The sequence below is a fragment of the Mus musculus genome, chromosome 18, assembly GCF_000001635.26.
Source record: "Mus musculus strain C57BL/6J chromosome 18, GRCm38.p6 C57BL/6J".
Lineage (NCBI taxonomy): Eukaryota > Metazoa > Chordata > Mammalia > Rodentia > Muridae > Mus > Mus musculus.
In genome coordinates, this window is record NC_000084.6 from 83,980,127 (window position 1) to 84,004,379 (window position 24,253).

General features: G+C 45.0%; 1 long non-coding RNA gene across 5 annotated transcripts; it reads right to left on the bottom strand.

Moving 5' to 3' along the window:
* Positions 1 to 481: 481 nt before the first annotated feature.
* Gm31792 lies at positions 482 to 23,496 on the bottom strand. 5 transcript variants are annotated; one of them, XR_877634.2, is made up of 6 exons: positions 23,365 to 23,496; positions 16,867 to 17,130; positions 10,687 to 11,252; positions 8,405 to 8,492; positions 3,328 to 7,630; positions 482 to 2,002 (listed from the first exon to the last, which is right to left on the bottom strand). It is a non-coding gene; the product is annotated as a predicted gene, 31792 (long non-coding RNA). The 5 variants fall into 5 exon arrangements; XR_877633.2 differs by having other exon boundaries at positions 3,328 to 3,415; positions 3,848 to 8,492; XR_877635.2 differs by having other exon boundaries at positions 482 to 1,325; positions 3,339 to 8,492.
* Positions 23,497 to 24,253: the final 757 nt, after the last annotated feature.

Consider the following 24,253-nt stretch of genomic DNA (forward strand, 5'->3'; position numbering starts at 1 on the left):
AAGCAGTAAGAACTTGAAGAAAGTAGTTACCTGACTTCAGTTAAGAACAGAGAGCAGTGAATTTGTGTATGCAAGTCCTCAGCTTTTCTTTCCACCCTTACATGGTTTAGAATCCCCTGCCTATAGGATGGTGCCACCCACAGTGGGTCTTCACTTCAGTCAACACAATCAAGACAGTCCCCCTCCCCAGACATGGCCCCAGTTCTGCTTCCCAAATGACTCCAGATATCAAGTTGACTGTTTTAATAACGAACCAACACAAGCCTCCCAATAAAAACTCAAACTTCACGGCACCTCTCAGTACAAAGAATAAGGTCAGCAATCAGGGCATAAAGTCATTCACAATGAAATGTAAAACAAAATCTTGAAATAGTTTTAAAGAGTCACACGTAGACACACACAAACATATACACAGGGGGAGAGAGGAGAGAGCGAGGAGAAAAGGGGAGGAGGAGAGAGAGGAGACAGAGATAAAGGGAGACACACAAGAGAGAGGGAGGGAGGAGAAAGAGGCGAGGAGGTGCTTGCCAACAAGCCTGATGACCTGAGTTCAAAGCCTAGGACCCACCCCGCAGTGGGAGCGAACTGAGTCCCCCCAGGTTGGTCTGGCCTCCCCTCCATAAGTATACCGACCCCCACATGTGTGTGTGCAAACACACACACAAATACACACACATGCACACACACATATAAATAAATAAATAAATAAATAAATAAATAAATAAATAAATAAATTTTTAAAATAGAAAGAATAACAACATGGGTGAACAGTAGGAAAAACTATGTCAATCAGTCTTGTTACTGACAAACTTTAAAAAATTTAAAAAGCAGCTATCTGTGCAGATTGAATGTAAAATGCCTCCCACGGGCTTATGTGTTTGAACGTGTGGGCCCTAACTGGTAGTGCTGGTTTGGGACGTTGTAGAACCTTTAGAACAGGACTTGGCTGGTTGATGTGGGCAACCAGATGTAGGCCTTGAAAGTTAAAGCCTGGCGGGGTCTGGGTTCGAGTTCTCTGTTTCTATGCAGCCACGGTGTTCCTCACTGTGAAGGCCTGTGTTCCGGAAGCATGAGTCAGCAGACATCCCTCCATCTGTGATGCGTCCTGGCAAGTGTTTGATTCCAGAGATGAGAAACCTAACTCTCCTAATAAAATGAGTGTATGCAGTTCATACAGGACATGATAAGGCAAACACTGCTGATCAGCTTAGTTTCTAATCGGAACAGGAAGTCTGAGAATCTCCTTGAGTGGATGCTTTGCTGGGGCGTGAATGAGCTGAGGACGGTGGGGTCACTCCAGAGTCAAAGTGTACCAAGATCTTCCTCTTTTTGTAGGAAGTGAGACGTAAGGAATAAATTTAGATTTAATTAGAAATCTGTCCATCTGCTTGGAGGTATTAGACAAGTGTTTGCCAGGTTTTTTTTTTTAAGCCATTTAGGGCTGCTTGAACAATCAGCATCAACATAATACACTTGCACCCAGTGGAAAAGAGCATATTTTGCCATTAAAAGTCAACCAAATAAGTTTCTCCCATCCCAAATGTCTCACAATTACCCCCAACGCATTTTGCATTTTTTTAAGGCAGCAATAACCTCCATTTACAAAGTAAATAGCTCTAGAAACCGTCTGCTGGTGTTTCTGGTGGGTTTGAACGGCGATCAGAACCGGGAAAGGTCGATTAAGCCACCACACTTAACTCGAAAAACTTTTTACTAACACAAGTGATTGATACCCTTTCCCTCAACTGATTGCTAATGAATATTCTGTTATCAAAATATTGTAAATGTTCCGTCAGAGCCCCAGGCTGATACTTTTCAGCATAGAAGAACACATAGGTTTTCTTTTTAAGGAGTTAGGGGGGAAAGGCAGATCCAATCACTTCCCTGACACTTTCTAGATATAGCAGCCGGGGGCGAGTGAGGCAGAAGGATTGCTCTGAGTTTAAGGCCAACCTAGGCAGTACAGTGGGTTCCAGGCCAGTTTAGACTAGAGAGTGAAACCCTGTAGGAAAGAAGGAAGAACAGCAGTGAAAGGCAGGGGAGCGCCAAACAGGACAAGCAAACAGAGTTGGTTATTATTTGCAGTTTAGAACTGACCCTCTTACATTTAAAATCAATGTCTGGGTTCTGGGAGATGGCACAGTTGGAACAACGTCATTAAGAACATGATAAAACAGCAAAAAGGACTTCCAGGTCCAGTGGTAAGACAGGTTCTTGTGGCTATATCTCCTATCTCTTCTGATGTCCCAGAAGGCAAAGCACAGAAGAGCAAAACCAAGCAAAGTGAGCAAAATGAAGGGCTGGGAGGATGGGAGAATGGGAGAATGGGAGAATGGGAGGATGAAGAAATGGAGGGATGGGAGGATGGGGGATGGGAGGATGGAGGTGAGGAATGGGAAGATGGAGGGATGGGAGGATGGGGGATGGGAGGATGGAGGTGAGGAATGGGAAGATGGAGGGATGGGAGGATGGGGGATGGGAGGATGGAGGTGAGGAATGGGAAGATGGAGGGATGGGAGGATGGGGGATGGGAGGATGGAAGGTGGAGAGATGGGAGGATGAGGGGATGGGGATGGGAGGATGAGGGGATAGGGGATGGGAGGATGGAGGGATGGGAGAATGAGGGGATGGGAGGATGGAGGATGGGAGGATGGAGGGATGGGAGGATGAGGGAATGGGAGGATGGGAGGATGGATGGGAGGATGGGGATGGGAGGATGGGGGAAATGAGGGATGGGGAATGGGAGGATAGAAGATGGGGGATAAGGAGACAAGGAAGGAGGGAGAGAGAAAAGGAGATCTACTCGGTGTTCTGCCATCCCTGGGGGTTGTGAAATATTAATAAAGATCTAGATGTACATGATACATATAAAAGACTCAGTTCTGTGTCAGTCCAGCTTGGCGAGCCAATGGGTTTATTTGAGTCATTTACAGAATCATGAATGACTCATGGGTAGCCCACATCACCAAAAAGTTTCATCCAGGCATGGGTACAATTCAGGAAAGTTGGACCACTAGACCTCCACGCCAGCTCTACTGCCTATATACTGTACTCTGCCTAGACTACATGCATCTCAACAGTGATTTCTAGAACCTCAGATGAGGGCCTTCTGACCCTTTCCATATCCTTCTTGCATGGAGTGTTAACAGCCCCATCTCTGTTACCATAGAGATGGCTATCATCATCACGCACCACAATTACAGCCAGGTATTCTGTAGGTCATCAAAACCACTCCCCTTCATGGTGACACAGGTCATGCTACACTGGGAAGAAATAGGAAATATCTTTTTTTCTGGTGAACTGAAAATAGAATTCTTGCAGGCTCACCCGTGTCTTACCAGTCATCTCCAGGCACTTAGCTGGGCAGCAGCATGTGAAACTGGGTGGCAGCCATCCTTACTGAATCTGTAGTGAACTTAAAAACAGACGGTTAAATCATAGCACTTAAATAAGTGATAGAAATGAGCACAAACACAGATGACTGGTAAAGGCTGACTGTTCAGTGCAGATAGGAATCCCACGGATATTTGTCAACCAGAAAGAGAAATATGATGTCTTTATTCCACCAGAGGGTCCCTTGAGGCCCATCAGAAGAACATCGATTCTGGATTAAAATTGAAAGCAATTATAGACCAGAGGAAAAACAAGAAAGCAAAAGTGAAAAATTGACAGTCACTGCAAACAGAACAGCAGTGTTGCCCTAAGAAAGCCACAGGGACTGTTCTGGTGACCATTTTCCTCACATCCATGGACATGTGTCCCTACCCTGCCTCGGTGATGTATTCTAAATTCATGGATTATTTTTGACCATTCCCCTCTTTAGCCCAGGGTCAGGTGTAAGACCTACCTTTTCTGCTCCATCGTTCTAGTAACTGGTCAGTAACTCAGGACCTACAACCGATTGACCAGAGACTCTTCTTGCACTCATGACCTGACATCCTCCTCACGCTTCATTGACTTCCTGTTGTGATTTGAATATAAATATCCCCCAAAGTCTTGTGTGCTTGAATATGGGTTCCCGAGCTGGTTGTACTGTTTGGAAAGGTTTCGGAGGTGGAGCCATGCAAGAGGAAGTACATCATTGGGAGGGAAGCAAGTCATGGGACGTAGACTTTGAGGGGGTGGGGTCATGCAAGAGGAAGTGCGTCACTGAGCTTAGGCTTGGAGAGTTGATAGCCTCACCGACTTCTTGCCCTGACTAGCTGTTTCAACGAGTCTAGGTGAAATGTTATCCGCCAGGATCTTCCCCACTGTGACTCTGTTTCTCTGAAACTGCACACAAGAATAAACCTTGCCTTCCCAATTTGCCTTTTGTCAAGGTATTTGATCATAGACACAGAAATGACTATTTTCTCTGGAAAACTTTCCTCTGGGAAGTTTCTCCTCGCACAGTCTTGGCTGACAGTCTTACCTTCGCTGTGAGGTTTATTCTTCTGCCCTCCGCTCGAGGAGGCTTTTCTGATTGTGAGGCTGCAATCTTGGGACACTTGCGAGGACACACCGTCTGACTCCCTGCTCTCCCTGTCCTACTGCTTGTATCAACATCTTGCAGGCTTTGTTGGGTTTCTGTCTGTCTTTCCTTAGTGAACTGGGACCTCGCTGGGCAGGGATTCAGAGCAATCCCATTTACCACTCAGTTCCCAATGTCGTTCTCGGCATGTGAAATCGGCGCATACTAAGTGTGTGTGAGCAAATAAGTTCACTGGATTTTAGGGAACGGACATCATTGAACAATCCAATTGATGTTGCCCTGGTTCAAGCGGCCCCGGTGTCACCTTACACTCGTTGTACCACAAAGAAGGAAATGGTTCTCTTGTTCTCTTGGCCCTCGGTGAACACTATTTATACAGTGCGTAAACACAGCCTTTTCCTTTTAAACTTTGGGAATCCACCTGAACAAATTTGTTTGTGGTTGTCGGATATAATGTAAATGTTAGCAACCTTGTGACGTTGCAGCTGACAGAAAGCAGGATGGAGAGGACGAAATAGAAGCCTTCGTCTATTCATCTTACAAATCGGGCATCCAGGTTGATGGAAGAAGAGTGGCAGCGTAGAGGGGAGTTTTGTTTTTTATTTAAAGCCATAGAAGCAGCCGTAAGAAAAACGAAAAGCAAGAACAGAAACACCCAACAATGGAAAGATGCCGGAAGGAGGAGATAAGCTGGAGGAAAACAGGTTCTGCTTCTCAATGGAACGCACATTGCTTAAAGAGCAAGCGAGGCTGCTGCCATGAGGTGTCATAAGGCATCAAGGGCTTGAACAGGAAAACTACTGATCCCCATCTCAGTGAGAGGACGGGTGGATAGTCCAGCGTAGTAGACAGCTGTGCGTTCCCTTGGCACTCCAGGAAGCAGGGCCCCGCCCCTTCCAGGCTCCACCGTTTGCTTCAGTGCTGCTTTCCTTTGCTGGGAGGAACCTGGCTCCCCTCTCAGCTCCCGTGAAGGAAAAAGGGAAGAAAGGACATCAGGTTCCTCTCCTGGATGATACCCAGAAATTTCACCCCCCCCCAATACCTCATTGGTGACACATCACTACAGTAGGCCTGCCTCTTATTTCTCAGGGGAGACAGTACAGCTAATGGGTAATTGTCAGGATTTAACACAATGTACAGTATATGTCATATAAATTACAAACCAAAAATAAATCTGAAAGTGTATTGATATTTACATTGGTTGATCACAGTGGCTTTGAAAATGGCAGGTCTTGTTCATGCTGTGTTTAGCTTGGGGGCTCTATAAGGGCTGTTCTGGTGAGGGACTAGCTGGCAGAACTAGATGTCTTGGAAATCATTGCTGGAGGTTGAAGTATTCCCTTCTTAGCTATTTGTTGAAGGCCTAATAGCAACACTCACTCTGTGGCCTTATTTGAAAATAGAGTTGTTGCCACTGTAATTAGTAAATCTAGGATCTACTGGAATGAGGTTCTATGTCTTTATGAGTAGAGAGGAAGACACAGAGACACAGGAGAGGGCAGATACAGGCACATCAGAAGGATGCTGTATTAGAACGGATGTAGAGACATGAACCAGGAAATGCTGCAGGCACAAGAGTGGGTAGAGTCCAGAGGGCTAAGTGACTGCAGAGAAGGTAAATCTTCATCTGTCACATCTATGAAATGAGGTAGTAGCTGCCTAGTCGGCAAGATGTTGGGGATGGAGAAAAGTTTATCTACTAGTATAATGTATACGCGTTGCCATGACTACACATGCATATGTGTGTATATGTCTTTAGAGTGCATACAGAAGCCTGAATCATACAAGCAACATCATATTGACTTGTTTTCATGATAAATAACTAAATCCTGGAGGTACCAGATGCATGCAGAAGCTAACATGATATTCCCTACAGATCTCGACATTGGTTAAAAAATACCCCCATGTAGACTGTTCTAAGAATTTCATGAAAGGGGCAATGTGCTTACAGGTCTAGGAGACTTCACATGAATTATTTAGCCAGACATCATTGCCTGAAACTGATGGTTACATAGGGTCATTATCACCCATCCTTGCTTTGGAGAAAGAAAGATCCTAGAGGCACATGACAACAGGTTTCCTGCTTGGAATCTCAGGAAGGAATGCCCACTGAATGAGTGATGGAACCTGAGATGTGCAAAGGGAAGATGGTTGAGAGGAGAAAGAGACCCGTAGTGATAAAACACAGCATCTCCTCAAATTACAAAATCAGGTAAACTGAGAACCCTTTTGGACCGTATCTTACCTTGGTAGAGTGCTTCCCAAGTACCTACAATGTGCTGGGTTTGATGAGCAGCATTACGTAAAACCCTGGGCATGGTAGCTTACACCTGTACACCCAGCACTTGGAAAGGAGAGCCAAAAGGATCAGAGGTTTATGGTCATCATCGGCTTTATAGAAAGTTTGATGCAACCTTAGGCAATGCGGAACATCACATCAACAAATCAACAAGGAGAAGCCTCTGTGGCGTGCATCTCTGCTCTCAGATCTGTCTAGTTTCAGAGGGGACTTTGTAAGGCAACATCTGCTGTGACACAGGCAATGCTTGCTTTAAGAATGAGGAAGGGTGCTAGCAATGCTTAGAACACTGGCTCTGTCTTCGTGTGTTCCTGTTTGCTGTGCTGTATCTTATCAACAGATTTGACACTTAGCTGTCCCACAGGGCAGATTGGGACTTGTAGGGCTCTTGGTTTGAGATAACTTCTTTCAGAAAGAGTGTTGCTGGATGTCAATTGTCTATCTGCGGTCTATTACTTTTTGTTATCAATCAATACACTCAATGTATGTAACTTAAGGGAGCAAAGGTTTATTTTAGTTCGTGGCCTCAAACCCAAGTCCTTCATGATGGAGAACGCATCATGAAGCATGGTCTCCTCATGGCCAGTCAACAGGAAGCAGAGAAGAGTGATGCTGGCCCTCTGCTGCTTTTCTCTCTTCCGTGTGTGTGTGTGTGTGTGTGTGTGTGTGCTCCTGTGTACACACAAATATACATGCTCACACACATTCTATGCAGAGGGCCTGGCACCAAGGAAGGCATCAGCAGATACAAGTGACCTGTTGCTTTTCTCAAACCATCCTCTCTCCTGCAGAGCACCCGTCACCTGCTCCGTGATTCCTCTCAGCTGAGGACAGGCAGGAAGGAGGACTGGTTCTGTGGGCTGTTGGGAAGACAGGGGAGATGATGAGAACAGGAGTAGGCTGGTTCGAGCTGTATGAGAACTCCCCCAGCCGAGACGCCGCTAGGAAGCACGGAAGAAGTGAGGTACAAATCAGAAGACTCATTTCCCTCCATACACCTCACTAATCCTTCTTCTTAGCCCTGCTAATATTTATAAAAAATAGTCTGGGACTCTGGCTGCAGTATTTGAGTGGGAGTTCGGGCACAGAAAAAAGACAGATATGCCAGAACGTGGAGGAATCTCCCAATTCTGATAAGGCCAAGCTGAAGACAATGGAGATGCAGACTATTCTGCCTCCCAAACAAAGGCTGAGCGGGAGGAGTATGGTGAGTTCCCCCAAAGCCTAGACTGGCTCCACGCTATGCCCCTGTGAGGAGGACCCTAGGCACAAGCTGCACTGGGAACCCGGGCACTCTACACCGATGCCACTGGCCTGTAGGTCTCCGAAGGGAGACCTTCAATCAGACTGCCAGGTTTGTTTGGTTTGCCCTGAGATATTGAGAAATTATTTATATGACTGATGAAAACAGAACATATCTCACAGCAATATAGAGAAATAAATAAATGAGTGAATAAATAAGTTCCAGAAACATATTTTTTAAATCCAAGTGCTTGAGGGCATAGTAGAGGCTAATAATGTAGACAGTTGTGTGCTTCAAAATTTGCTAACAGGGTTGATTTCATGTTAAGTGTTTCTGTCATAGAAAAAAATATGAAACGTACAGAAAATTCTGGGATGTGCCTGTGTCTTACCTGTATTGGTGATGAAGTCAAAGTGTATGAATATGTCCAGAGCTTTTTAATATGTGTAGTCTTCTTAGTTATCTGTATTTCAATAGAGCTGTTTAAGGGAAATCAACCAATTATCTAATCTGCATATTACTGGACAAGCCCACCCACCATCTTCTTATAATTAGATGTATCCATAGAGATGAGAGTGCAGGAGTCTGCCAGTGCACATGCAAATGTGTGCATGTGTGAACACCTATGAATGCATTGTGAATACATGTGTGAACACCTATATGTACCTGTGTGAAGTCCTGTGAACACATGTGAGAACGCCTGCATGTGCATGTGTGAACACCTGTGAATACATGTGTGAACACCTGTGAGTGCATGTGTGAACACCTTCGAGTACATGTGTGAACACCTGTGATTGCATGTGTGAACACCTGTGATTGCATGTGTGAACACCTGTGAGTGCATGTGTGAACACCTGTGAAGACCTGTGATTGCATGTGTGAACTCACTGTGAGTGGTAGTGTTGGATTGAGTTTGGATAAAAGACTATTTGCATCATGGATTCTCATTTTCACATGCTAGTCTATAAATGCTATACAAGTTACAGAAATAAAGAATAGAATTAGCTTCATTGGTCAGCTTGAGGACTGCTAATCAAAGCATCTAGAAAGAGGATTCCTAGTAGGACTGTCTGAACCTGGGACTGAGCTGTGAAGGCCACTACCCCTTGGCATCGAAGTGTACACTGCATTTGGACTCAAGAAAGAAAATCTGAAGACTTATGAAGACAGATCCCAGTGGGTGGCCAGGTTTAGAAAACATGTTGCTGCTTGTTTCTGCCTTTATTACCTATAAAAGAACATTTCAAATGGTCAACCACTCAAATTTATGTGGGCCTGGGGGTGAACTTCCAAGACTGGGATTGGAGTTTCTCACATAGTTCTTCTTATTATTGTTAATAGAGATTGTATGTTCCCCTTCCACTGGGAACTCCTTGTTGAGAATAAATTATGTGTGTGCATGCCTTTGTGCATACATGTGAGTATGTGTGTGCTCACATATGCATGCATGCACACAGGTGTTCATACTCTAAATGTCTCTAACCACCAATACTTGGCAATGGTCCCATGGAGGGGGCATTGAACATAAGCAGAAGTCTATTTCTCAAACAATCTTTTCATTGTCTTTCCACTGGTGATATGTTTTTAGATCAATCCTGTTAAAGCTGGAAAATTCTTAATCCCGAGGCCAGGTCATGGCCCAAGGAATATATTATAATTAATGCATAACACCTGACATATGGAAGGAGCATGCTATGATAAGTCTTGCCATGGGAGTCAATCTGGCTACCACACATTTGCCAGTATGTGTGCATGCAAACCTATACACACATATGCAAACCTATACACACATATGCTAATGACAACAGGAACATGTATGTCACGTACACAAACAAATAATAAACTCTATGGAATTTTGTGCTTTAAAAACCATAGCTTCTTCTGCATAGAAACTACAAGGAACCAAGAACCTCACCAGGCTCCCTAACCTTGAGTTTATAACTTGGAGAGCCACACCAGAAGGCTGCAGAGACTCAGAGGACCAGCGAGGGGTGTGCTGACCCTTGCCTAGTGTCTGTTCACACACATAGCAGTGCACTGTCAAAAGCTTAGGCATTGAACCTGTAGCCCTCAAGACAATTCTATAAAACTAAAACAAACCCTCTCAGCACTCACCCCTCTCTTGAATATTGCACATCCAGACACTGAGAGAGGAACAGTGATCTGAGCAACGAGAAAAATGTAACTAACGGACTCTGTCACACACAGAAGTCACAGAGTATAAAAAAAAAAAAATCCCTCATCCCACTCTAGTGAGCCCCAGAACTTCAAGGTCCTTCAGCTTCAGCATTCAAAGCAGTAGGGTTACACATGTGTCAAAATACCTGGCTTAATTTAAATTTGTTTTCAAACTGACAGGTTAAAAAGTATATATTTATAGAGTCATATATAAGATTTTATATATATTATATAAAATATTATATATTTTATATATATTATATTTATTGAACCACTGAAATCAAGCCAAATCTATTTATCTTTTTAAGTAATGTTTTTATGGTGATAACTTTCAAATCCTTTATTTTACCTTTGTGAAGCATGTGCCGTGCATTGCTGTTCTCCACAGCAATCACCCTACTGTACAGGAGTACTCTAGAATGCCTTACTCTTTTCTAACTGTAACTTAATACCCATCACTCAACCCTTTGCCAGCCCCTTCTCTTTGATACCAACCTTCAGTATCTACCATTCGACTCTCAACTTCAGTGAGGTCAGTTTTCTCGGACTTTGTAATTGCAATGGCCGGCTGCTTGATTCTCTGTGCCTGGCATCTTTCATTAAGCACAGTTATCTCCAGTTCCAACCATGTTGTCACAAATGCCAGGATAGATATTCTCTCTCTCTCTCTCTCTCTCTCTCTCGTGTGTGTATGTGTGTGTGTGTGTGAATGGCACCCGGTGCCATATGCATACCACAGTCTTTATCCATCCATCCACTGATGGACAGTTCAGAGTTTCCTTCCGCTCTCGGCCAAGGTGAGCTTCGTTGTAATGAACAACTGAAGACAGGGGTGCTTTTCTCGGGTTTCAGATAATCTCAGAATTTCCAGAGACAGGGGCTACATATCGTTTCATATACTCCATGGAGTGATCTGGATCGCTCGTGTGGGACCTGTTCAGGAGTTGTCCCAGAGCTTTTACTTGAATGCAGACGACAGTTTTCTTTCATTCGAGCATTTTGGGGATTCCATTTCACTAACTGTCACAACATCCTTCTCAGGCTGCCATCTTCCCTGGTGACTGGGGAGGGGAAAGGTGAGGCACATGAGAGTTAGATTAGTACATTTCAGGGAGGTAAGGGGACTCTGCTTCTTACATAGCAATGAGTTTTCCGAGACGAGCATAAAATTTCAATTTTCTACATCTTAAACTGTCTCAACTACTATTTTATTATATTGAACTGTTAAACCTGAATGGAAATAGATAAATGGTTTTCTTTAAAACTATTGAATAATAAATTATAGCTAAGCTGAAAAAATACCCTTGAAGTTGAATTTTAGAAGCTATAAGAGATCAATAAGTCCAGGGTCAGGGAATGTTTGCTAATTTTAAAAATCAAGACACAGCTGGAACGTTCTCCTTTTTTATTCCAAATTTTCTACAGAGATCTAGTGTAGCACTACCATGGGGACAAATATATTGATCAATGGACTTGAATAAAGTTTCATGCGATTCCCAGAAGACTTTGACAGTGATTCCAACTCCACTCAAAGAGAACAATAGGTCACTTCCTCCAGTGTGTGGCATAAGACCAGTAGGAGGCCATGTGCTGTCTAGAAGAAATTAACCTTTGCCATACGTCATATAAAAATTAACTCAAGGTGAGCCACACACGTACACATCAGAGTGAAAACTACAGAACTCTTAGAAGAAAAATTGTAGAGAGTGTTTGTAGACAATGGACCTGGCGGTGGATCTTAGATAGAAGACATGAGCAAACATTTCCTGAGAGAAAATGTAATGATGAAAATGTGGCCAGCATCATCAATCCTCAGGGAAGGCAAAGCACAGCCACCATGAGCTATGCCTCCTACCCACTTACATAGCCATGAATGAAAGAAAGCAACGAACAATTACAGGTGTTCATGAAGATAAGGAGAAGTTGGAATCCCTGTGGACTACTGATGAGTGTGGATGGTATAGTGTGATATTAATGATATTGGTAGATTATCACATGTTGTTTGAGCTCACTGAATAACTGACTCCAGAAGTAGGGTTGGCTACCTCATTGCAGACCCTAGGTATCCCCTAAGACCTCCTGTGTGGAGATAGGTTACCCCCAAAGTCTATGACAGTGAAGAAAGCGAACAGCAAACGTAGCAAGAGTCAAAGTAGCTAGATGGTAAACCATGCCTGCAGTGGGAAAGCAAAACTGGAAGCCCAGCCAAGATGAGCTCAGCATGGGGAGGAAGCCTCATCAGGGCTCCAGCTGGCAGCTTGAATGAGGCTTCCCTAGTCCCTGTCTGCTGGATATCAGACTCTCCTTCACAGGGCTTCCTCGCCGTTTCTCTGCTTACTGGTTTTGTGTATCAATTTGACACAAACTGGAGTTATCACAAAGAAAGGAGCCTCCCTTGAGAAAATGCCTTACAGCTGGATCTCATGGAGGCATTTGGTTATCAAGGGTGGGAGGGCCCGTTGTGGGTGGTGCCATCCCTGGGCTGGTAGTACTGGCTTCTGTAAGAAAGCAAGCTGAGCAAGCCAAGAGAAGCAAGCCAGTAAGCAGCATCCCTCCATGGCCTCTGCAACAACTCTTGCCTCCAGCTTCCTGCCCTATATGAATTCCTGTCCTGACTTACTTTGGTGATGAACAGCAGTGTGGAGGTATAAGCTGAATAAATCCTTTCCTCCCCAGATTGATTCTTGGTCATGATGTTTTGTGCAGGAATACAAACCCTGAGTAAGACAGAAGATCATGTGTGTATCCCAGACATTGAAACAAGAAGCTGCCTTGGAGACCCCAAGATGTTCAAGATGCTAGAGCCATTGGCTATCTGCTGAAGAAAACTGCTAACAGGGAGTGGAACCATCCCATCAGAAAGAAGTTTGTTGCAGTCAGTGCAGATGAAAAAGGAGTGAAGATCTGAAGACTGCTTTGACATCAGACATGGACATGCAGAGCTTGTCTGTCTAGCTGGTTTCCTGTCTTGCTTTGGGGCTTCCAGTTAAGTGATTGGATGAATCTCAGAAGAGACTTTGAACTTTCGACTTTTAACATTGTTGAGACTGCTATAGACTATGGGGACCTTTGAAGTTGGACTAAATGTATTTTTGCATTATGCTATGTTTAGGTATTGCCCCCCCCCACCCCATAGACTCATATGTTTGAACAAGCCTATGGGGGCCAAGGAGTGGAATGTGGAAGTTTGTTTATGCTCTGCCAAGGAAGTGGCACTATGAGAAGGTGTGGCCCTGTTAGAGTAGGTGTGTCACTGTGGGTGTGGACTTTAAGACAATCATCCTAGCTGCCTGGAAGTCAGTCTTCCACTAGCAGCCTTCAGATGAACTCTTAGCTTGAACTATGCCTGCCTGGATGTTGCCATGGTCTCTCGCCTTGATGATAGTGGACTGAACCTCTGAACCTATAAGCCAGCCCCAATTAAATGTTGTCCTTATAAGAGTTGCCTTGGTCATGGTATCTATGCACAGCAATAAAACCCTAACTGAGGCAGTTTCTGCTGGAATTTTTTCAGATATAATTTATGAGTGTTTTTCCTACATGCATGTCTGTACATCATATTCATACTTTATGCCCTGGGAAACTGATAGAGAAGTCTGACTCCATGAAACTGGAGTTACAAATGATCATAAGTCACAATGTTGGTGCTGGGAACCAAACCTAGGTTCTCTGCAAGAGCAACAAGTATTCCTAACCACTGAACAGTTTATCTAGCCCCAATTTTTCTTGAATATTTTAAGAACATAATGACATTTTGCTGTCTGTCTGTCTGACTGACTATATATTCTTTTACTTTGGCTTCCTATATACCTAATGAACTTGCTCACTCATTCAAAACTAAAAGTGTATCCATCATAGATCACTCTCAGGACTGCACAGAACATATAGCCATGATGGACAATGCTTTGTTGGCTCCTCAAAAAGTTCCACTCTAAGTTTATATCCAAAGAAATTAGATTTCAGAACTCAAATAGTCATGTGTACACCAATATTCACAAAAGCTTTAGCCATACTATCCAAAATATAGGAGCAATCTACATCTGCACTGAATGAATAAACACACCACTGTGTGTGTGTGTGTGTGTGTGTGTGTGTGTGACACGCACACTGTATGTGTCAATTGGTCCTAGAAAGGTAGAAATTTTATTATATACCACAACATAATGAGCCGTTAGGACATTATTCTAAGTATGCTTCCATTATAGCTAACAATATAAAAGTCACCTAGCATGGCCAAAATCATTCACATAAAAAGTAAAGTGCGAGTTGACAGGGAGTTAGTATTCGGTAGGTAGAAAGCATCTGTTTAGGAAGTTGGGAAGGTTCCAAAACTGGAAGGTGGTAATGATAATATATCCCTATACATAAACTTGATGTCATTGAACTGCATGCTTTAAAATGATTAAGTGTTATGTGTTACTGTGATACTTGTTTTGGATTGGCAAGTTGATACAACCTAACTAGAATCACCTGGGAAGGGAGTCTTAATGAGCGATTGATTGTCTGCATTTGATTTGCCTGTATGCATAGCTAGAGGATGGATTTTTCTCTAGCCCACTGTGGGCAACTTCATTCCCTAGGTGGTGTGCAGATGTATGACTCTCTTAAGAGTGGTAAAAGCAATCTGAGTACAAGCAAGCAAGCATACATGCATGCATGCATCCACTTCTCTGCTAATCTGTAATATGATCTGACTAAACGTTGTGAGAGTCCCTACCACCTCGAATCCCTGCTATGATGGACTGTAACCTAGATTTGTGAACTAAAATAAACCCTTTCTCTCTTGAGTTGCCTTTTGTCATAGTTTATTACAACAACAGAATTGAAACTATAACAGTTATACTACATATAAAAAATCTTGCCACAAAACAAATAAATAAAACCTTAGCCAAATATGATAGTTCATAGTCTTTACTTAGAAGTCACCATTAAAGCCTGCTACAAAGAAGGCCTCTTTAGCCTAGTGATTTCTAAAGCCATTTGGCCAGAAAACAGTCTCCTGGCTTATGTATTGCCAGCCCCCTCTCCTGGGCAATGACTGGTCTGGGGAACACAGTTTCAAACACTGCCTTGATGAGATTTGATCATCAAGCCAGATTCCTTAGGGAATCAGTGCTGTGGATTTGGCTTAACACTTGTATGATCTTAATTTTGGGTCCCTCAAGATTGTGCAGAAATCTGCATGTAAGATGCTGAAGGTCTCTGCTCCCAGTTGATTTCAATGGGTAGATAAAGTTGTCATCGGCCAATGGTTGGGCAGGGAAACAGAGGAGGGACTTTAGAACTTGTGGGCAAGGGGACAGAGAGAAAGGAGAATTGAGAATCACCTTTCTGGGAAAGGAAGGACTAGGCCTGTGGGGTGCAGAAAAGAGAGCATAGCCATCATGTAAGAGCCAGGGAAGAGCGGCTCCAATCACCACCACCACCCACCCACCCACCCCACCTCCACCACCACCACCACCACCACCTCCCACCCCACCTCCACACTGGGTCTAGGGCAACAAGAATGGAATATAAATTTTAGTAAGTAATAACTCAGGAATATCGGAGGGGAGGTGTTAGACATGTGGATGTTTGGGGTGGCCCAACCATTGAGCTGATTAAGGCATATTAAATATAAGACTCTCTCTCTCTCTCTCTCTCTCTCTCTCTCTCTCTGTGTGTGTGTGTGTGTGTGTGTGTGCAAGTGTGTTTCATTTGGGAATCCAGAACACTGGGGCAAGTAGCGAGGAACTCTCTCCGCGGCCTCTGGAGCATTATGAGCAGCGTTAACCACCTACTGCAACACATCAGATTTGAAGCACAATGAAATACTTTTATATAAAGATGGTTCTGAAGAGCAGAGAAAGAAAAAAAATAACGGGAGGAGGGAGGGTTGGGTTTGGGAAGAAGAAAGACTCCTCTTGTCCTGAGGACATCTTCTCCCTTTGTCTTGCATCCCTCATCAGCAGGTAGGAGACATCTTCCATATGACAGAGCATCAGCAGTGCCCTGCATCCCTGAGAACTGCTGAGCAGAGCCTGTCTGGGGAGCGAGGAACTGGCAGACTCTGGGGAGGAACTCCAGCTGGTCTCCCTAGCAGAGCATCCCTGAGGCCCTGCCAGATTCCTGATGGGTCCCTCTCCAGCCAGCCTCCCCATGGATTCTAAACCTACCATGAATCTTTCTGGGAAGGGCATGGACTTCAGATGCCAGACTTTCTGCCCCCAGTACTCTGAGCCAATTGTGTCTTTCCTTCCGAGTTCTCATGCAAGCTCAGCATCACCCTAATGCTGCAGTATTAATAACAGTATTAATAACTGTGAGGCCATGTGTTCTCATTCAGAAATAGGGATTCCTGGGTGAGAAAAAGATGATAACGGGAGGAGATGCACTTTCTAGTGGGCAGCAGGACTCTGCAGCCAGACCCAGAACCAAAGCAACAACTGGAGCATTGCAGTCCAGCCTGTGGTGCCCACACAGATGCCACAGTGTGCCTGGTCCCTGGAGAGAAGAGAACTTGATCTCATCCCAGTAGGGTCCCCAGGAGACCCTGAAAGTGGGGCGGGTAACCCTGTGCCCGGTGCTTCCTTTGCCCTCCGCCTTCCTGTGTTACCATTAGCTTGCATCTTCCACTGAGCAACTTCATTGCTACATTGGCCTTCTACAGGTACACCTAGATGGGATCCTACTTACGCGCGTGGACGATGATGTTGGCCTCGTATGGTTGCTCTGCCACGGACATCCAATTAGTTACTCGTGAAGACGTTCTCTAGGCACGCTCCATTCACTTGTACCGGATTATGCCTCCAGCTGGAAGCAATGCCTCCTTTCCATCTCCTCCCGCTCTTTTCCCCCTTCCTTCCCGTGCCTTTGTCATCAGCTGCTCCAGGCACCCCACTGTCCGCTTATTTCACAAGCATGTCGCTCTGCAACAGTCGCCTCTTTCAACAGCAAAACCTAATGGAAACAAATTCGGTCCAAGGGTCAATTATGGGCTTATTTTCATATTTATGGACTGAGTACTTTCCCCTAAAAGACACTAATGATAGCCTAAGGGACAAACTAATCAAAACACCAGCCAAGAGCAGAGGGAAGGGAAGGGTGAGCTTTGAAGCGTTCCCGCAGCCCGCCCCGCACGCGCCTGCCTCCTTCCCGGTCCCACTTCAATCCCACCTCCCCAAATGAACACTTTTACAATATCTTGACAAAAATCAGTGTCTACACAAAGGAAAGCTTACCCTTACCTTCCTCCACTGGCAGAAATAATAACATCGAACAAATAACTCCCCCTGCTTGGGGCCTCTAGACGATGCAGCAGTCAGATCCTGGTGAGGGTCACACTTGGATGTGACATTTCAGGGACATGTGAGACAATGTCTCACCCAGGTTTGGCGGGCACATGTGGTACCAGGAGAACCCTGGATGATGAGCTCTGACTTAGCCACGCTAGCATCCAAGCCACAGTTAAGGAACACCACAGATATAGTTGAGACTGCCACCGCTGAGTTATCACATCAGCTAGATGGCTTCTATCAAAGTATTCTAGGAATTCCTAGACTGCTAACGATTCAACAGTCTCTCATTTATTTAGTTGGAGTATAGTTATATTATAATTATAACTGTTTGGCAAACCAACAATTACCAACATGGAAGAGGCATCTGTAACTTGTAAGATCTAAAGTCTGGAAATAACTTCACAGTGGATGTTTAGTAGCCCCTTATTTATCTGTGTGTGCTTGTGTGTGTGTGTGTGTGTATGCATGTGTCTGTATCCTGTATGTAAGAGCATGTGTGTATGTACATATGTGTGAAGGGAAGAGGTCAACCCCAGATGTCATTCCTCAGGTGCCACCCTCCTTATTTTTTGAGACAGGATCTCTCATTGACATCATATGCTTCAGAGGTGTAGGTGCACCTGCTGAGCCTATGAGCAAAGGGACCCTACAGAACCTGTAGTCAGTAGAAGGCTATTGATTGCCGCTATGCCTGTGGCAGTTGTGTGTGCCTTAGTGCCAAGCAAATACCATAGAAGAGCAACAGAAAGAAGGAGGAGTCTTCACTCTGCTGTGAAGCAGTGATGTGACGTCCAAAGTTATGATGCTGCAGACTATGGGTCTGTTGTCACCGGAAGTGGCTCTCAGCATCCATTGCTGGATGTGACAGCAGCGTGGTTTGGAGCATGACATCCCCTCCATGGAGAATGGACACTGAAGGTTGCTTTGTAATGAACAAAATCTATATTCATGCTAATTAAAGAACAAAAAGTGCATGAGAAGATTTTCATGAGCAGACCTCGGTGACCAGGTGGCAGACTGTAGAAAAAGTGACAAAAACTACAGTAGATGACAAGCCAAGATTAGAAATGACTCAAAGAGCTGAGACACCCAACTGCAGACAAGTGACAGAGAGGCAGGGGGCTCGGGAGACCACTCAACAGCTGGAAGCCTTGACATACAAGACTGCTGACATGAGCTCTGATCCTCAGAAACCATGAAAACCTAACTGGATGCAGTGATGTCCATATCTGCGATTCCTGTCCATCGAAAGGGAAGATGGGAGACAGAGACAGGACAGTCTCCAGAAGCCTGGCTATAAAGTAGCAATGGACCCTACCTCAAACAAAGGAGAACCGTGAGAAGGACCTGTTCCAGAAGGCTGTCCTCTAACCTCCTTATGCCCTATATGGCAAATATACCCCTGCACCTACATTCAGGAACAACACACACACACACACACACATACACACACACACGCACGCACACACGCACACACGCGCGCACACACACACACACACACACACACACACACACTGGGGGGTGCGCAGAGGGTGAGAGATTTGCACATCAGAGGCACAACCAATACATTTCAAGAATTAAAAATAAAGAGCAAAGAAAGGTGAGGCCGGAATGACAAAGACATACAATGGAGGACCTTCCAGGAATAGAAGGGGAACATCATCAAGACACCACAGTGGAAACGATCAATGCATTTGGAGAATGGGGTCATCGTTTTCCTGGTTCACCAGCTCAGGTCCTCTAGCTGCACCATAGCAGTGTATGGTCTTCCCTGCCTGATGCCAACTCTCCCACCTACTAGCTTTACCCCTAAAGCCAGGGGGAGCCACAGACTTCCCTGGCCCTGGCCCTGGCCCTGGCCCTGGCCCTGGCCCTGGCCCATACCAACCCAATGAGGAGGAGCCTGAATTCACCCCAGGGCCAGATAAAATTAACAAGATTTGGTGAGACTTTGGTGGAAATAGAGCAGAATCCAGTTCCCCTGTCTATTTTGGTGGGCTCCCCTTAGAAATGGTCAGTTCCTAACTCCTAAGGACAAAAGCTGGATCCCTGAAAAAGGGCAGAATGCTTCGGCTGGAGTCTATAAAGGCCAGCAAGTCCTCCTGACCAGCACACTTCCTCCACAAGCTCTCCTGCCCAGCTGCTCACATTGCAATCCTCATCTGTAAGTTAAGAGCAGGCAGGAGGTACAGCTGGCTACAAAGTAGTAAGGCTTACCCACAGTTACCTATGTTCTCCAGCAAGACTCCATCAACCTCCTAGAGGCTCCATAACCTCCCCCCAAATAGCACCACCAGCTGTGAACCAAGTGTTCAAACACATGAGCCAGTAGGCAACATTTCACACTCAAAGCACATAGGTGTCCAATGGTGCTAAGCATCAGACATACACAGCACCACACTCTTTAGCTGAGAAGAGAACACGTGTGTGGGCAGAGGGAGCTGGCTAGCTCCAGTGATCTGTAAGAAGGAGGGTCATCCTGAGCTATAACTTTCTGGCCTGCCCCGACTCATTAGCAAGCCAAGAATGATTCTGCAAGTGGAGGCAGGCAGACCTCACTGCCACTGGTCTTCCAGATCCACCACAGGACAAGAGACAAAGGCAGGGAGAGCACATAGGGAGGACAAAGCAACTGAGTCTTAAGACAGCAGGGCCTTTCTCTTCCCAGCGCAGGCTTCAGGTTCTGGCTCAGAACTGCCTGTGTGTGATGAGACTTCAGAGAAGGTGGGACGGCGGGTGTGAAATGATCTGATAGCACGGAAAATGGTTGTTAGGAGGTGTTGGCACTCGGAAAACAACACATCTCTTCCCTGTTGGTGTCAGCCTGAGCCTTCGCCCAGATACCATGCTCCCGTTTAGAATTAGAACTGATAGTGAGCGCAACACGCACCCTGACACCTGCCCTCTCCTCTCACAACACTGAGAATCAGCGAGAGCCTCCTGTCGCGCAGGCTCTGCTGGGCTTATCTTCTTGTTTCCACTTATTTTTAATTGACAAATGATCACTGTATATATTTAAGGGTGATGTGATGCTCTGATGCGCGTATGCATCGGAGAGAGAACAAGTGACATTACCTAGCATATTCATCACCTGTCTGTTTACTGTATACAGGTGTGCACACATTCATATATCACTCATTTGTGTGTGCGCACAGCACATGTATGCACATGTGGAGCCATAGTTAAGCCACTGATGTTGTTCCCTGTGGGCTGTTCACTTTGGTTTTTTGAAACAGACTAGGATCTGGGACTCACTAATTAGGCTGGACTGGCTGGCCAGCAAGCCCTACAGATCTTATTTTGCTCCCCTTTCCGGCATGGGATGACAAGTACACACTATCATGAGCAGTTTTATGTGGGTTCTGGGAATCCAACTCCGGTCCTCATACGGGCATGGCAGGCATTTTGCCTATTGAGCTATCTCTAGAGACTTCACATGTGCGCGCGCACACACACACACACACACACACACACACACACACAGAGTACATATATGCATATGAAAAAATGGAATACTGCTTGGCTTTTTTAAGGTGAGAAATCCTGTCATTTGTGAAGACCCAGATGAAGTCTGAAAGCATTATGGTAAGCAACGTAAGCCGGGCACAGAGAGACCATGTAAAACTCGCATGTGGAAGCTAAAGGCTAAAACTCATACAGGTAGAAGGATGGGGAATGGAAGAGATTAAAGACAATGAGGGAGAGTCTGCTGTATACTTTTTACCTAATTTCTTCCCCAAAATCACATAGCATGGATGCATGTACATACAGATACATGCACATACATGCACGTGCATGTGCACACACACACAGGCAAAAATAATTCTGGATGTTATTATGACTAAGGATTTAATAGCCCAATTTTGTGTGAATAAAGTTTACAAAAGATGAATGACAATTACTGCAACCCTGGCTTCTCTTCTGGAAGACTCTGTGGGGATTTTCATTGCTCTTGTTGTGTGCTCAGAGGGCTGGGAAGAGTAGCATCGCTCTGGAAGGTTGGCTATGACGTGTTCATATGTTCCCCGTCACCACTCTTGGTGCTGGAGCCATGACTGTCCTGTCTCTGCTTGCTAATCCCTGCTTTCTTCTGTCTTCCTACCCTCCATTCTCCACTTCGGCCCTCTCAACCTCCGTTCCCATATCAATCAATGAGCACGGTGATGCTAAGCAGCAGCTTCTCTCGTCCATCTTCTTGTTGTATACAGATAAGCACTTTGGAGCACATTGATCCCTTGTCCAGGAATAACTCTCATCTGTTCTTACCTCCCTCCCTCCCTTCCTTCCTTCCTTCCTTCCTTCCTTCCTTCCTTCCTCCCTCCCTCCCTCCCTCCCTCCCTCTTTCTTTCTCTCTTTCTTCCTCTTTCTTTCTTTCTTTCTTTCTTTCTTTCTTTCTTTTTTCCTCTTTCTTTCTTTTCTTCTTTTCAAAATGCGCTCAGACGAAAGGCTGAAAAGGAGGGCATGTGAGTCCATGTGTATGTGCATCCATGTCCATGTGGATACATGTGTGGCCATGTATGTGCATGCATGTGTGCCCATGTGTGTGTGCATGTGTGCCCTTATATATGGGCATGTGTGTCCATATGGGTGTGCATGTTTACCCATGTGTGTGCCCATGTGTGTGTGCATATGTGCCCATGTGTGTGTGCATGTGTACCCATGTGTCCATGTGTGTACATGTGTGCCCGTGTGTGTATTCATGTGTGTCCATATGGGTGTGCATGTTTACCCATGTGTGTGCCCATGTGTGTGTGCATGTATTCCCATGTGTCCATGTGTGCCCATGTGTGTATTCATGTGTGTCCATATGGGTGTGCATGTTAACATGTGTGTCCATGTGTGCCCGTGTGTGTGTGTTCATGTCTGTTCATATGGATGTGCATGTTACCCATGTTTGTGCCCATGTGTATATGCATGTGTGCCCATGTGTGTTCATGCATGTGTGTACATATATGTTTAGATGTGTGTCTATGTGTGTGTGCATGTGTGCCCATGTGTATTTGTGAATGTGTGTCCATATGGGTGTGCATATTTGCCCATGTGTATACATGTGTGCCCCTGTGTGTACATGTGTGTACATGTATGTCCATGTGTGTGTGCATGTGTGCCTTTGTGTGTATATATATGTGGCCTTATGTGTGTGTATACATGTCCATATGGGTGTTCATGTTTGCCCATGTGTGTCTCCATGTGTGTCCATGTGTGTGTGTGAACGTGTGTTCAAAGGAGAGGGGGGTCGGAGAGAGAGAGAAATACAGAGCACCAGGAATTATCTATGCATAAAGAAATTAGAGAGAATATTTCCAGAGCAGCCGAAGCCCATCTCCTGAACAATGACGACAGCTCCTCATTTTCGACAACAATAGAGGGCACGTAGGAGTCAGCTCATTAGAATATCTGCGGCTCTTTTCTGTTCTCTCTGCATTAAGCCCCCATAATGTCAGTTGTCACTTATTAATGACAATTAACTAGTAATCAGCAGTGAGACTCTTCGAGGTGGTCTTTGCCTGACAGGTGAAGAAAGAGAACACTGCGTAGTGCCACACAGTGACATGGAGCCTTCAAAGGGAGCACGGCATTTCCATAAATTATTTCAGAAAGAGTTTTCTTTTATACATTCTCTCTAAAGCTTAAAGATCTTTAACCCTAGACAGGCCATGCTCCAATTCTCCTTCGCTGATGCTTTCTTTACCAACTGACATACCAAAAACCATCTACAACTGTCAGGTCTGAATCCTTCCAATTGCTTAGTTTAGTTTTTGTCCATCTGTGGCGTATCAGTTGTATCTTGTCCACCAACCATGTATTACCTCGTGGTCACAGACCCAGCATCACCTTCTCCAAGCCCATGCCCATGCATAGTCTTGGTCATGTTTGCCATGATGCATAGCTATACCTGTTGCTTTCACCAGATGCTCCACTGGATCCATGGTTTGATTCTAGCTTTGTTCTTTCTCTCTCCTTCTCTCGCCTTGGTGACCATTCACTTTTCTTTTCTCCTTCCACTGCAGTTGACAGAATGCTGCCATGAACTTTAAAAAAAAAAAAACAAAAAAAAAACAATGGTCGTGGTGAACGCTGCCCCACAATCCAGAGCTCTCAAGGCTGTCTGACTTGTCTACAATTCTGTTCTCCTAACTCTCAGATGCCCTATGGCTCTTAGACTCTCTCCACTCCTTTCCTAAGCTTAATGCATTGAAAACAAAGTAAACATATTTGTCCTGGTGCAGTAAGAGCTGTCTTTAAAGGCTGCACCATCTAGGGTGCCTTGGATTAGGAAAATGAAACACTTCTGCATTCTGGGGTTGAGGAGGAGGGGCAGGTGCTGTAGAGAGCAAGTAATCCATCTGACATTCAGAGCCAGTGTCTCTCTTTCTATGGCAAGAGCTGACCATGGCATCAGAAGACACTTGGCCCACATGGGGTGCCAGCTGATGAAGCACTTGCTCTCTACAGCATCCGTCCCTTGGCCCCCAACCCCAGAATGCAGGAGCATTTTCTTTTCCTAATCCAAAGCACCCTAGATGGTGCAGCCTTTAAGGACAGTTCTTACTGCACCAGGATAAATAGTTTACTTTGTCTTTAATGCATTAAGCTTAGGAGAGGCCAGCTGTGCCCTTGGGGAGAAACATGAAGAAATGAACATCCCACTAGTATCTGCCAGAATTGCATCAAGCAAGCTTATTGCCAATTTCACACCGAAAAGACTTTTTTTTAAAAAGTTCATGCATCTATTCATGTCAAAACAATGCAATGAGATCATTCTCCTAGCATGGAAACCCTCA